Genomic DNA, 13872 nt, shown 5'->3' on the forward strand with positions numbered 1-13872 from the left:
ATGTATCCCATAACATGTTATATACCTTAAATATACACAATGAAATTTACTTTAAAAAAGAAATGAGGCTGGGCACAGTGGCTTATGCCTGTAATCCCAGCACTTGGGAGGCCAAGGCGGGTGGATCACTTGAGGTCAGGAGTTCAAGACTAGTCTGGTCAACATGGTGAATTTGCTGGGCTTGGTGGCACGCGCCTGTAATCCCAGCTACTCAGGAGGCTGAAGCAGGAGAATCACTTGAACTTGGGGGACGGAGGTTGCAGTGAGCCAGGATTGTGCCACTGCACTCCAGCCTGGGTGACAGAGCAAGACTCCATCTCAAAAAGAAATGAAATATGAGTTTATACGTATTTGTTGGTTATCAATGTATGTTTATATGTACATATGCTGACATCCCTTTATCAAATGTATGTATAGATAATACATTATATATTATACATATATATTTGAAAGGGAAATATTTCATGTGTCTTTATTCTTTTCAAACCTTGTAGAGTACCATGTGAAAATTTCTTTCCTGATTTTTTTCCCTCCTAGTCTCTCAGGTTACCCAGAACTCATTAAAATAAAATGAATTCCCAAAATGAATTGCTTCCCTATTAGAGTTTTCATGTATTTGAAGCTATCTAAAAATCTCTTTTCGTTCTCTACTCCCTCTCCCACCTTGGAGTATAGGAAAAATTTAACTAGCTTCTAAATCTAGGATAGTATAAGGGACAAGAGGTATAGTTGTGGGTTTGGGTTGAAATCTCTTCTCTTCCTGATAACTGTAAGGTTTGACAATTCAGGAATTATTGGGATTGGTGGGGGAGGTTGGGTAGATACATAATTACTAATTACTAATATATTTGTCAATTCTTTGGGTTCTTATAAGTCAATGTTATGTTCAGATATAAGGATGCGGTATCTGTGCATCACTTTGTGGCTATGCATATGACTCCTTTTGTGCCTATATAAGTTTGTGAATGCAGAGAGTTTTCATATTTTTATTTTTACTTTTTTTTTTTTTTTTTTTGAGATAAAGTCTCACTCTGTCACCCAGGCTGGAGTGCAGTGGTGTGATCTCAGCTCACTGCAGCCTCCACCTCCCAGGTTCAAGCATTTCTCCTGCCTCAGCCTCCCGAGTAGCTGGAACTACAGGAGTGCCACCACACCCGGCCAATTTTTTTGTATTCTTAGTAGAGACAGGGTTTTACCATGTTGGCCAGGCTGGTCTCAAACTCCTGACTTCAAGTGATCTGCCTGCCTTGGACTCCCAAAGTGCTGGGATTGCACTTTGAGTCACCAAGCCCGGCCCATATTTTTATTTATTTATTTATTTATTTATTTATTTTTTGAGACGGAGTCTCACTCTGTCCCCCTGGCTGGAGTGCAGTGGCGCGATCTCGGTTCACTGCAAGCTCCGCCTCCCGTGATCATGCCATTCTCCTGCCTCAGCCTCCTGAGTAGCTGGGACTATAGGCGCCCGCCACCTCGCCCGGCTAGTTTTTTTGTATTTTTAGTAGATACAGGGTTTCACCATGTTAGCCAGGATGGTCTCGATCTCCTGACCTCGTGATCCACCCGCCTTGGCCTCCCAAAGTGCTGGGATTACAGGCGTGAGCCACCACACCCGGCCTATTTATTTATTTATTTATTTGAGATGCAGTCTTGTTCTATCGCACCCAGGCTGGAGTGCAGTGGCACAATCTTGGGTTCAAGTGATTCTCCTGCCTCAGCTTCCTGAGTAGCTGGGATTACAGGTGCCCGCCAACACGCCTGCCTAATTTTTTGTGTTTTTAGTAGAGACGGGGTTTCACCATGTTAGTCAGGCTGGTTTTGAACTCCTGACCTCAGGTGATCTGCCTGCCTTGGCCTCCCAAAGTGCTGGGATTACAGACGTAAGCCACTGCACCTGGCCCCATATTTTTATTTTTATTTTACTTAATTTTTTTCCTCAACACTAGAAGACTAGGGAGGGTGTTTTTAAACTACAGCATTATTGTGTTGCTCTTTGTCTTGTCAAGTAGGGCTTACTGTGTTTCTCTGTTGTGGAAAGTGTTATAGATGCATTTGCTTATGTAATTTGTGTATTTTCCATACCCAGTTAAATTTTATTTATTTGTTTATTTATTTATTTTGAGACAGAGTCTTACCTTGTCACCCAGGCTGGAGTGCAGTAGCACAATCCTGGCTTCCTGCAACCTCAGTCTCCTGAGTTCAAGCGATTCTCCTGCCTCAACCTCCTGGGACTACAGGTGCGCGCCACCATGCCCAGCTAAATTTTGTAATTTTAGTAGAGACGGGGTTTTGCCATGTTGGCCAGGCTGGTTTCGAACTCCTGGCCTCAAGTGATCTGCCAGCCTCAGGTTCCCAAAGTGCTGAGATTATAGGCGTGAGCCACTGTCCAGCCTATTTATTTATTCATTTATTTTGAGACAGGGTATCACTCTGTAGCTTGGGCTGGAGGGCAGTGCCATGATCTCGGCTTACTACAACCTCCACCTACTGGGCTTAAGTGAGCCTCTCACCTCGGCCAACTTTTATATATAACAATTTGTTGTTTGTTTTCGAGACAGAGTCTCGCTCTGTCTCCCAGGCTGGAGTGCAGTGGAGTGATCTCGGCTCACTGCAACCTCCGCCTCCTGGGTTCAAGCGATTCTTCTGCCTCAGCCTCCTGAGTAGGCCCACCACCACGCCTGGCTAATTTTTTATATTTTATATTTTTGGTAGAGACGGGGTTTCACCGTATTGGCCAGGCTGTTCTCAAACTCCTGACCTCAAGTGACCTGCCCACCTCGGCCTCCCAAAGTGCTGGGATTACAGGCGTGAGCCACCACGCCCTACCTATATATAACTTGTATATAAAAGTTATTGTTTCTTACTGAAACTAATAAAAGTTATTGTAAAAATTTAACTTAGACTGGGCTCAGTGCTCACCCCTGTAATCCCAGCTCTTTGGGAGGCAGAAGCTGGCAGATGGCTTGAGGTCAGGAGTTCGAGACCAGCCTAGCCAACATGGTGAAACCCCGTAAATACTGAAAATACAAAAATTAGCTGGGTATGGTGGTGCATGCCTATAGTCCCAGCTACTCAGAAGGCTGAGGAAGGAGGATTGCTTGAACCCAGGAGGTGGAGGTTGCAGTGAGCCAAGATTGTGCCACCACACTGCAGCCTGGGCAACAAAGTGAGACTCCATCTCAAAAATAAATAAATAAAATAAAATAAAATAAAAAACATGAAAAGTAGGATTGTTTTATTTTGAAATATACACTTCACTTATCCAGAAAGATGTTTACTGAGGAGCCCATGACAGTCATAATTTTCTTACTCTTTATTGGCTGGTGGTAAATACAGGAATGCAGTCAACAGGTGTGTAATGCCTAATAAAGGCAGACTTTTTTTCTCAGGAAATAGTGTTAATTTTTTTTTCCTTTCTTTGGAATTAAAATAGTTACTAAAGGGGAAAAATGTGGATTTCAAAGAGGGATTCTGCAAGATAATTTCGTGGGTTTTCTTTAAACATCAGTTTTAATGCCCTTCAATAACTTGGTTCATTAAAAAAAAAAAAGGCTGAAGTAAAAAGAGACAGGGTCTCAACACTGTTTCTTCAATGTTTGAAGAAGTTGCCTAAGTAGAGAGATTTGAGTATAGGTGAGATTGAAAGAGGAAATGTTTGGGACTAAAGGAATTCCAAACTTGTAAAGGGCCTAACCACGCCTTTCTTGACATCATCTCCCTGGCATGTGTTATTATAATTTAACTCCTCATAGGATCAACAACCATTTCCTTTGGAAAAAAAGAAAAGGGACTGTGTTTAATTTAGGATAATTTGCCTTCCCCAGCGTACTTTTCATACATTTCTATTTCTTCTCAATGTTAATATATTGAAGACTGATGGGGAGTAGGAGGTGATGAAAGTAAGACTGACTGGTGGGTACTGCCAGATCCTCACTCTTTGAGAAGCTTGTTACCTGCGATTGTTAAGAGTATTTACTCAGGAGAGAGAAGTGACAAACAGTACTGTAATCACTTAGTACTTCTAACAGGATAGAGAATTTTCTCTGTGTATGTTTACTACTTTTCCTTCTAGTTTCCATCAAATCAAATGTAATAGGACTGAGAATTAAGAACTTGTAGGTCGGCCGGGCACGGTGGCTCAAGCCTGTAATCCCAGCACTTTGGGAGGCTGAGACGGGCGGATCACGAGGTCAGGAGATCGAGACCATCCTGGCTAACACGGTGAAACCCCGTCTCTACTAAAAAATACAAAAAACTAGCCGGGCGAGGTGGCGGGCGCCTGTAGTCCCAGCTACTCGGGAGGCTGAGGCAGGAGAATGGCGTAAACCCAGGAGGCGGAGCTTGCAGTGAGCTGAGATCCGGCCACTGAACTCCAGCCTGGGTGACACAGCGAGACTCCGTCTCAAAAAAAAAAAAAAAAAAAAAAGAACTTGTAGGTCTACCACCTCTTGGCTGGGGCAGCTGTTCTGTTATCAGTGATAAGCTAACTCAAATGGTTAAAGTTTAGTGGTAGGCCGGGCGCGGTGGCTCACACCTGTAATCCCAGCACTTTGGGAGGCCAAGGTGGGTGGATCACCTGAGGTCAGGAGTTTGAGACCAGCCTGACCAACATGGTGAAACCCTGTCTCTACTAAAAATACAAAAAAAAAAAAAAAATTAGCCAAGTGTGGTGGCGGGCACCTGTAATCCCAGCTGGGCACCAATCCAGAGGCTGAGGCAGGAGAATCGCTTGAACCTGGGAGGTTGCAGTGAGCGGAGATTGCACCATTGCACTCCAGCCTAGGCGACAGAGCGAGACTCCGTCTCAAAAAAATAAATAGGCTGGATGTGGTGGCTCACACCTGTAATCCCAGCACTTTGGAAGGCCGAGGTGGGTGGATCACGAGGTCAAGAGATCGAGACCATCCTGGCCAACATGGTGAAACCCTGTCTCGGCCGGGTGCGGTGGCTCACGCCTATAATCCCAGCACTTAGGGAGGCCGAGGCGGGTGGATCACGAGGTCAGGAGGTCGAGACCCTCCTGGCTAACATGGTGAAACCCCGTCTCTACTAAAAATACAAAAAAATTAGCCAGGCGTGGTGGCAGGCAACTGTAGTCCCAGCTACTGGGTAGGCTGAGGCAGGAGAATGGCGTGAACCCAGGAGGCGGAGCTTGCACTGAACTGAGATCATGCCACTGCACTCCAGCCTGGGCGACAGAGCGAGACTCCATCTCAAAAAAAAAAAAAAAAAAAAAAGAGAAGTCCCATCTCTACTAAAAAACAAAAAAATTAGCCGGGCATGGTGGCAGGCACCTGTAATCCCAGCTACTTGGGAGGCTGAGGCAGGAGAATTGCTTAACCTGGGAGGCCGAGGTTGCAGTGAGCCGAGATCGCGCCATTGCACTCCAGCCTGGGCAAAAAGAACAAAACTCCGTGTGAAAAAAATAAATAAATAAATAAATTTTAGTGGTGATGTCTTTCCATTGACCCCTCCTTTCCATTTTTAGCACTACTACTCTAATTTATGCCCTCATTATTGACTACCTTTACTACTGCAATAAACATCTAGCGTGAGCATCTTGCCTCCTATTTTTCAACTTCCCTATTCCTTGCCCCCAAGTAATTTTATACCTGTTGCCAGCACAATCTTCCTATAATCCAGCAGTCTAGCACTATTTTCTGTATAAAAAACTTCAGGTCGGGAGTGATGGCTCATTCCTGTAATCCCAGCACTTTGGGAGGCCGAGGCGGGTGGATCACCTGAGGTCAGGAGTTTGAGACCAGCCTGGCCAACATGGTGAAACCCCATCTCTACTAAATATACAAAAATTAGCCAGACATGGTGGGAGGCACCAGTAATCTCAGCTACTTGGGAGGCTGAGGCAGGAGAATTGCTGGAACCCAGGAGGCCAAGGTTGTAGTGAGCCGAGATCGCGCCATTACACTTCAGCCCAGGGCCCACAATAGCCAGACTCCATCTCAAAAGAAAAAACTTTAATGGCTGTATATTACCTACTGAACAAAGTGCAAATTTCTAGCCCAACACCCACTATCTATCTGGCCTTTCCTTATCTTCCTCATCTCCCCCATCTCCCTCCTGCACCACGCCGCCTTGATTCTGTTACATTTGCTCTACTAGCCAGTTACTTTATTTTATTTTATTTTTATTTATTTATTTTTTGAGACGGAGTCTCGCTCTGTCACCCAGGCTGGAGTGCAGTGGCGCTATCTCTGCTCACCGCAAGCTCCGCCTCCCGGGTTCACGCCATTCTCCTGCCTCAGCCTCCCAAGTAGCTGGGACTACAGGTGCCTGCCACCATGCCTGGCTAATTTTTTTGTATTTTTAGTAGAGATGGGGTTTCACCATGTTAGCCAGGATGGTCTCGATCTCCTGACCTCGTGATCCACCCGCCTCGGCCTCCCTAAGTGCTGGGATTACAGGCGTGAGCCACCACGCCTGGCCTTAGCCAGTTACTTTAATGCAGTTTTTCTGGATATACCCTTTGGTTGCTGGTTTACATTTGTTATTCCATAGGAGAATATGCAGTATGCAGTATAACAAAAAAATACAGAACAGAAACAGAACAAGGGAAAATATCAATTAGAATAAGAAGTCAGTTGGAATTAAAAGGCAAGTATGGCCAGGCACAGTGGCTCATGCTTGTGATTCCAGCACTTTGGGAGGCCAAAGTGGGAGGATCACTTGAGCCTAGGAGTTCTAGACTGGCCTGGGCAACATGGCAAAACTCTGTCTCTACAAAAGATACAAAAATTAGCTAGGTATAATGGTGTGTGCCTGTCGTTCCAGCTGCTCAGGAGCCTGAGGTGGGAGGATCACCTGAGCTGGTGGAGGTCGAGGCTACAGTGAGCCGTGATCATGAGGTCGAGGCTACAGTGAGCCGTGATCATGCCACTGCATTGCAGCCTGGGCAACTGAGTGAGACCATGTCTCAAAAAAAAAAAAAAAAAAAAAAAGTCAAGTGTACAAATCATAAAATTATAATGCTGGAAGATGAGGAGTGAAGCATAGTCTTTGAATTTGTCAGTGTAAAGGTGGTTGATGACTTTGACAAGCAATTTCCAGAGGCATGGGGAGCAAAAGCAAGATTGGAATAGGTTGATGAGTGAAAAAAAGTAAGGAAGTATAGATGATATATACACACTAATCTTTTAAGAACTTTGATTAAGATGTAGAACAGAACCCAAATAGAAAGTAGGCAAAAGATCTGAATCGATGTTTATCCATAGGCTCTATGGAAACATGCTTAACATCATTAGCCATCAAGGAAATATAAAATAAAGCCACGCTGAGATACCACTTCACACCCACTAGGCTGTTTATAATGAAAAAGACAATAATCAGTAATCAAAAAGATAATCGAAAGGATAAATAACTCCTTGGCACCATGATGCCCAGGAGTTTGAGACCAGCCTGGGCAACATGGTGAAACCCCATCTCTACAAAAATACAAAAATTAGCTGGGTGTCGTGGTATACACCTGTAGTCCTAGCTATTAATACTTGGGAGACTGAGGCGGGAGGATTGCTTGAGCCCAAGACGTCAAGGCTGCTGTTGATTGCATCACTGTCTTCATTCTGGGTGACAGAGCAAGACTCTGTATCAAAAAAGAAAGAAAGAGACATAATATATGTGGAGTAATTGGAACCTTTATACACTTCTGGTGGGAATGTAAAATGGTACAGCTGCTTTGGAAAACATCTTGGCAAGTTCTCAAGAGGTTAAGCAAAGACCCAGGAATTCCACTCTTAGATATATGCCCAAGAGAAATGAAAACATGTTCACACAAAGACCTGTACATAAATGTTCATAGGAGCATTATTCATAATAGTTCAAAGAGGAAACAACCCAAATGTCCATCAACTGATGAATGGATAAATAAAATACATGGTGTGCCCATACAGTGAAATATTATTCAACAATAATAAGTAATGGGGTACTAGGCTGAGTGTGGTTTCTCATGCCTGTAATCCCAGCACTTTGGGAGCCCGAGGCAGATGGATTACTTGAGCCCAGGAGCTCTAGACCAGCCTGGGCAACATGGCAAAAGCAAAATCCCATCTCTACAAAAAGTACAAAAATTAGCCAGGCATGCTGGTGTGCAACACACCTGTAGCCCCAGCTACTCAGAAGGCTGAGGTGGAAGGATTGCTTGAGGCTGGGAGGTGGAGGCTGCAGTGGATCACACCACTGTACTCCAGCTTGTGCAACAGAGCAAGATGCTGTCTCAAAAAAACAAAAACAAACAAACAAACAAAAAACACAACAACAACAAAAAACAAAGATCCCTAGGGGAAAAAAAAAAGGAATGGAATACTGATACATGCTAAATGTGGATGAACTTTAAAAACATTATGCTCATAAAAGGAGCCAGTCATAAGAGACTATATGTTATATGATTCCATTTATGGGAAATGCCCAGAATACAGAAATCTATAGAGACAGAAAGTCGATTAGTGGTTGCCTAGGGCTTAGTGGGGAAATAGGGAGTGACTGGTAATGGGTATTGTGTTTCTTTTTGGGGTAATGAAATGTTCTAAAATTCTGGTTATGGTTGCACAACTCTGTGATCTAAGTACCATTGAATTTATGCTTTATTTATTTAGAGACAGGGTCTCACTCTGTTGCCGAGGCTAGAGTGCAGTGGCACAATCATAGCTTACTAAAGCCTCAAACTCCTGAGCTCAAGGGATCCTCCTGCCACAGCCTCCCAAGTAGCTGGGATTACAGTGCCACATGCCCAGTAATAAAATTTTTTATTTATTTATTTATTTTTTTTATTTTTATTTTTTTTATTATTTATTTATTTTTTTTTTTGAGACGGAGTCTCGCTGTGTCTCCCAGGCTGGAGTGCAGTGGCATGATCTCGGCTCACTGCAAGCTCTGCCTCCCGGGTTCACGCCATTCTCCCGCCTCAGCCTCCCAAGTAGCTGAGACTACAGGCGCCTGCCACCACGCCCGGCTAGTTTTTTGTATTTTTAGTAGAGATGGGGTTTCACCATGTTAGCCAGGATAGTCTCGATATCCTGACCTCGTGATCCACCCGCCTCGGCCTCCCAAAGTGCTGGGATTACAGGCTTGAGCCACCGCGCCCGGCAAAATTTTTTTTTTATAAAGACGGGCTTTTGCTATGTTGCCCAGGCTTGTCTCAAACTGCTGGGCTCAAGTGATCCTCCTGCCTTGGCCTCCCAAAGTGCTGGGATTACAGGCGTGAGTCACTGTGCCGAGTCCTGAATTTATACTTAAATGGGCGACATGTATGGTATGTGAATTATAACTCAGTGGAGTTGTTATTTTTAAAAAAGATAGGGAGCAGAGAAATGAGATAAAAGCTGGACGAGGATAGCGGTGCTGTCAAGAGAGAATTTTCTTTTTCCTTTTTTTTTTTTTTTTTTTTTGAGATAGGGTCTTGCTCTGTTGCCCAGGCTGGAGCACTGTAGTACAATCATGGTTCACTGTAGCCTCAACCTCCTGGGCTCAAGTGATTCTCCTACCTTGGTCTCCCGAGTAGCTGGGATTACCGGCTCACGCCATCACACTTGGCTAATTTTTAAATTTTTTGTACAGATGAGGTCCCACTATATTGCCCTGGCTGGTCTCAAACTCCTGGGCTCAAGTGATTCTCCCATCTCAGCCTCCTAAAGTGCTGGGATTTCAAGCGTGAGATACTGCACCTGGCTGAGATAATTTTCTTAAAGATGGGAGATGTAGGAGCCAAATGTAAAGAGAATCGTGACCAATTACTTGGTACTTATTTTCAAAATATGCATATTAACATCCCACCAACTCTGATCTTTTTGTTGTTCTTGTGCCTTATGCATTCAGCCTCTGATCGTTTTTGTTGTTGTTGCTTAATTCTGGAATGGCCTTTCGTTTCATTTGTTTACTTCACTCATATTACTTAAATTTATTGAACTGCTGCAGCATGCTAGGCCCTGGGGGTAAGGCGTGACAGTGGCCCTTTAAGAACTCACAGTCAAAACTGTCTTTAAAAATCCTACCCATCCCTTTAAGTTCAGTTGAAATATTACCTCTTATATAAAGCTTCTGCTAATCGCTCCATTTCCCAGCCCCAGAGGGGACTGTTTTTCCCAAAGGGGACTTTTTTCTGAAACCCCATAATGTTTTATACTTCTTAAATTGTGTTTATATGATTTTGCATTGTACTGGAATCATTTAGGTAATTGTCTTATCTTCATTGCTAGAGTGTAAGCTCTTTAAGGGTAGAGACAGTGTTATTCAGTTTATTATCTCCCCAAATACCTAATGTAGCATCTTAGGCCTATCTAGTAGATACTCAAAAAACATATCCTAATAAATGCGATTAAGCTATCACATTTAGTGTCTATGGTAGTCACGAAATCAAGCTTAAGCAAAGGAAGGAAGCATTGTGTTCTACACAAACCCTGAAATATGGAGTTAGATAGATCTGAATTTATTTTTTAAGTAATTATTTATTGATTGATCTGAATTTAAATGTGGCTTTGTCACGTATTAGCTGTGTGACCAGTGCCAGGTCTTAGGTCTTAGGCTTTCTGACCTTGAATTTTTCTTTTTTTTTTTTTTTTTTTTTGAGACAGAGTCTCGCTCTGTCGCCCAGGCTGGAGTGCAGTGGCCAGATCTCAGCTCACTGCAAGCTCCGCCTCCCGGGTTCCCGCCATTCTCCTGCCTCAGCCTCCCGAGTAGCTGGGACCACAGGCGCCGCCACCTCGCCCGGTTAATTTTTTGTGTTTTTAGTAGAGACGGGGTTTCGCCGTGTTAGCCAGGATGGTCTCGATCTCCTGACCTTGTGATCCGCCCGTCTCGGCCTCCCAAAGTGCTGGGATTACAGGCTTGAGCCACCGCGCCCGGCCGAATTTTTCATCTTAAAGTACTGATATATTGGCCGGGCACAGTGGCTCATGCCTGTAATCCCAGCACTTTGGGATCAGCCCGTGGAGGCGGGCGGATCATGAGGTCAGGAGTTCAAGACCAGCCTGGCCAACATAGTGAAACCCTGTCTGTACTAAAAATACAAAAAAATTAGCCAGGCATGGTGGTGGGTGCCTGTAATCCCAGCTACTTGGGAGGGTGAGGCAAGGAGAATCGCTTGAACCTGGGAGGCGGAGGTTGCAGTGAGCCAAGATCCGCCACTGCACTCCAGCCCAGGTGACAATGTAAGACTCCACCTCAAAAAAAAAAAAAAAAAAAGAAGTGCTGATATATTTTATCGAATTATTTTGAGGATTGGTAATGTTTATAATCACATATCAGCCTGTATATTGGCTGTTATTTCTTTTATTTTAAGAAAACACTGTGGGCCGGGTGTGGTGGCTCACACCTGTAATCCCAGCACTTTGGGAGGCTGAGATGGGCAGATCACCTGAGGTCAGGTGTTCGAGACCTGCCTGGCCAACCTGGTGAAACCCTGTCTCTATTTAAAAATATAAAATTAGCCGGGCATGATGATGCATGCTTGTAATCTCAGCTAACTGGGAGGCTGAGCCAGGAGAATCGCTTGAACCCAGGAGGTAGAGGTTGCAGTGAGCCAAGATCATGCCATCGTACTCCAGCCTGGGCTATAAGAGCGAAACTCTGTCTAAAAATTGTGAACCTATGGAGTATAAAAGAGAAAAAAACATTGGTCAGGCGCGGTGGTTCATGCCTGTAATTCCAGCACTTTGGGAGGCCGAGGTGGGCAGATCACCGGAGGTCAGAAGTTTGAAACCAGCCTGACCAACATGGTGAAACCCCATCTCTACTAAAAATACAAAATTAGCCAGTCATGGTGGTGCATGCCTGTAATCCTAGATACTAGAGAGGCTGACGCAGGAGAATCGCTTGAACCCTGGAGGCGGAGGTTGCAGTAAACAAAGATTGTGCCATTGCACTCCAGCCTGAGCAACAAGAGCAAAACTCTGTCTCAAAAAAAAAAAAAGAAAAAGAAAAAAAAATTAAATTAAAGCACTTTTTTTTCTTCTTCTAGCCACTGTTTCATTTCTCTTCTTTCCTTTACAGTAAAAAATCTTGAAAGAGCTATCTATTCAAGAATCATATATACTTGCTGTCTCCAATTTATTTCCTTTCATTCTTTTTTCTTTTATTATCTTGAATATATTGTCTGATAATACAGAAGTTTACATGTAGTTATAAAGTGTAATAATAGAAGAACACCTGTAAGAGGTACTCTCAAGTACTAGACTAGATTCATTGCCTATAAATTACATACACAGGAATTTCTCCATCTCATCCTCTGCACCTCTTCTAGAGATAACCACTGTCCTAAATTCTGTATTTATCATTATCTTGCTTTTTATTTTATTTTTTTTTTTGAGACTAGGTCTCACTTTGTCACTTGGGCTAGAGTGCAGTGGCTCAATCATGGCTCACTCACTGCAGCCTCAACTTCCCTGGCTCAAGCAATCCTCCCACCTCAGCTTCCTGAGTAGCTAGGAATACAGGTGTGCATCACCATGCCCAGCTAATTTTTAAATTTTTTGTGGAGATAGGGTCTCGCTATGTTGCCCAGGCAGGTCTCGAACTCCTGACCTGAAGTGATCCTCCTGCCTTGGCCTCCCAAAGTGCTGGGATTATAGGTGTGAGCCGTGGCACCCAGCCCTATTACTTTTTTTTTTTTTTTTTTTTTTTGAGACGGGGTCTTACTCTGTCACCCAGGCTGGAGTGCAGTGGCATGATCTCAACTCACTGCATCTTCCACCTCCCAGGTTCAGGCGATTCTCATGTCTCAGCCTTCTGAGTAGCTGGGACTACAGGCACATGCCACCACAACTGACTTATATTTGTGTTTTTAGTAGAGACAGGGTTTCACCATATTGGCCAGGTTGGTCTCGAACTTCTGACTTCAAGTGATTCGGCCACCTTGGCCTCCCAAAGTGCTGGGATTACAGGCATGAGCCACTGCGCCCGGCAGCCCTGTTACTTTTTGAAAACATAGTTTTAGTTTTCGGTGGAGGAAAGTTAAGCCAGTTTACTTCTATACTCCCATTTTGGACTGAAAGTCTTCCCCAAAAAACATAGTTTTAAAATCATGTTTAATTTACTTGTTTGCATTGTTGTAAGTACTTTATATAACTATCTGTAATTGTATCTACATAATATATAATTATATAACTATTTTTTTCTTATGTAATCCTTACAACTTCATTATTATTATTCCCATCTTATAGATGAGGAAAAGTGAGTTACAGAGAGTTTGAAAATCATACTGCTAGTGAATGGCCCAACTGGGATTTGAACCCAGGTAATCTAGTTCCAAATCTGTGCTTGTAACCACTGCTATAGTCTCTTATTGCAGCACATAGTCTTCTGTTTGTTTTGTTTTTGTTTTCTTACTTTCAATGTTGTGTTTTCATGATTCATTCATGTTGCATGTAGATGTGTTTTATTCGTTGTTCCATGCTTTATAATATTTCATTTGTGAATATACTGTAATTTATCCACTCTCCTACCAGTGAACTTTTAGATTGTTTCTAGATTTTGTTTGTTCGTTTATGCTGTTTTTGAAATTGCTGTTCTGAACATTCTTCTGTATGTAGTGTCCTTGTGCAAGAGTTTCTCTTGGGTTTCTACTTAAGAGTGGGATTGCTGAGCCATCAGGTATGCGAATATTCCACTTTGGGAGATAATGCTAAATTGATTTCCAAAGTATTGTACCAAGTCTGTTCCCATCAACAATGTATAAAATTTGTCATGGATTTACATCCTTTCCATTTTTTGATAATGTCAGACTTCTCTCATTCCCTCTTAAACCCAAACTAATTAGGCTTTTATTCCTACCACTCCACCAAAATTGCTCTTTTGAAAGTCTGCAGTGACTGATGTTATTACGTAAATGTTTGTTTCTTTGTTTGTTTATTATTTTTATGATGGAGT

General features: G+C 43.2%; 1 protein-coding gene across 41 annotated transcripts in view; it reads left to right on the forward strand.

Annotated features, from left to right (window-relative positions):
* Positions 1-13872, forward strand: part of RBMS2 (RNA binding motif single stranded interacting protein 2) — a 98045-nt gene that overhangs the window by 3151 nt on the left and 81022 nt on the right. For 8 of the 41 annotated variants that reach the window (XM_077952907.1, XM_077952887.1, XM_077952892.1 and 5 more), the window contains exon 2: positions 13167-13240. The exons of 32 other annotated variants lie outside the window; for them this stretch is intronic. The gene's annotated coding sequence lies outside the window, so the exon portion shown is untranslated. Of the gene's footprint in view, positions 1-2128; positions 2238-13166; positions 13241-13872 lie in introns of those variants that run through there. One more of the 41 variants, XM_077952885.1, reaches the window with a different exon arrangement.

The sequence above is a fragment of the Macaca mulatta genome, chromosome 11, assembly GCF_049350105.2.
Source record: "Macaca mulatta isolate MMU2019108-1 chromosome 11, T2T-MMU8v2.0, whole genome shotgun sequence".
Lineage (NCBI taxonomy): Eukaryota > Metazoa > Chordata > Mammalia > Primates > Cercopithecidae > Macaca > Macaca mulatta.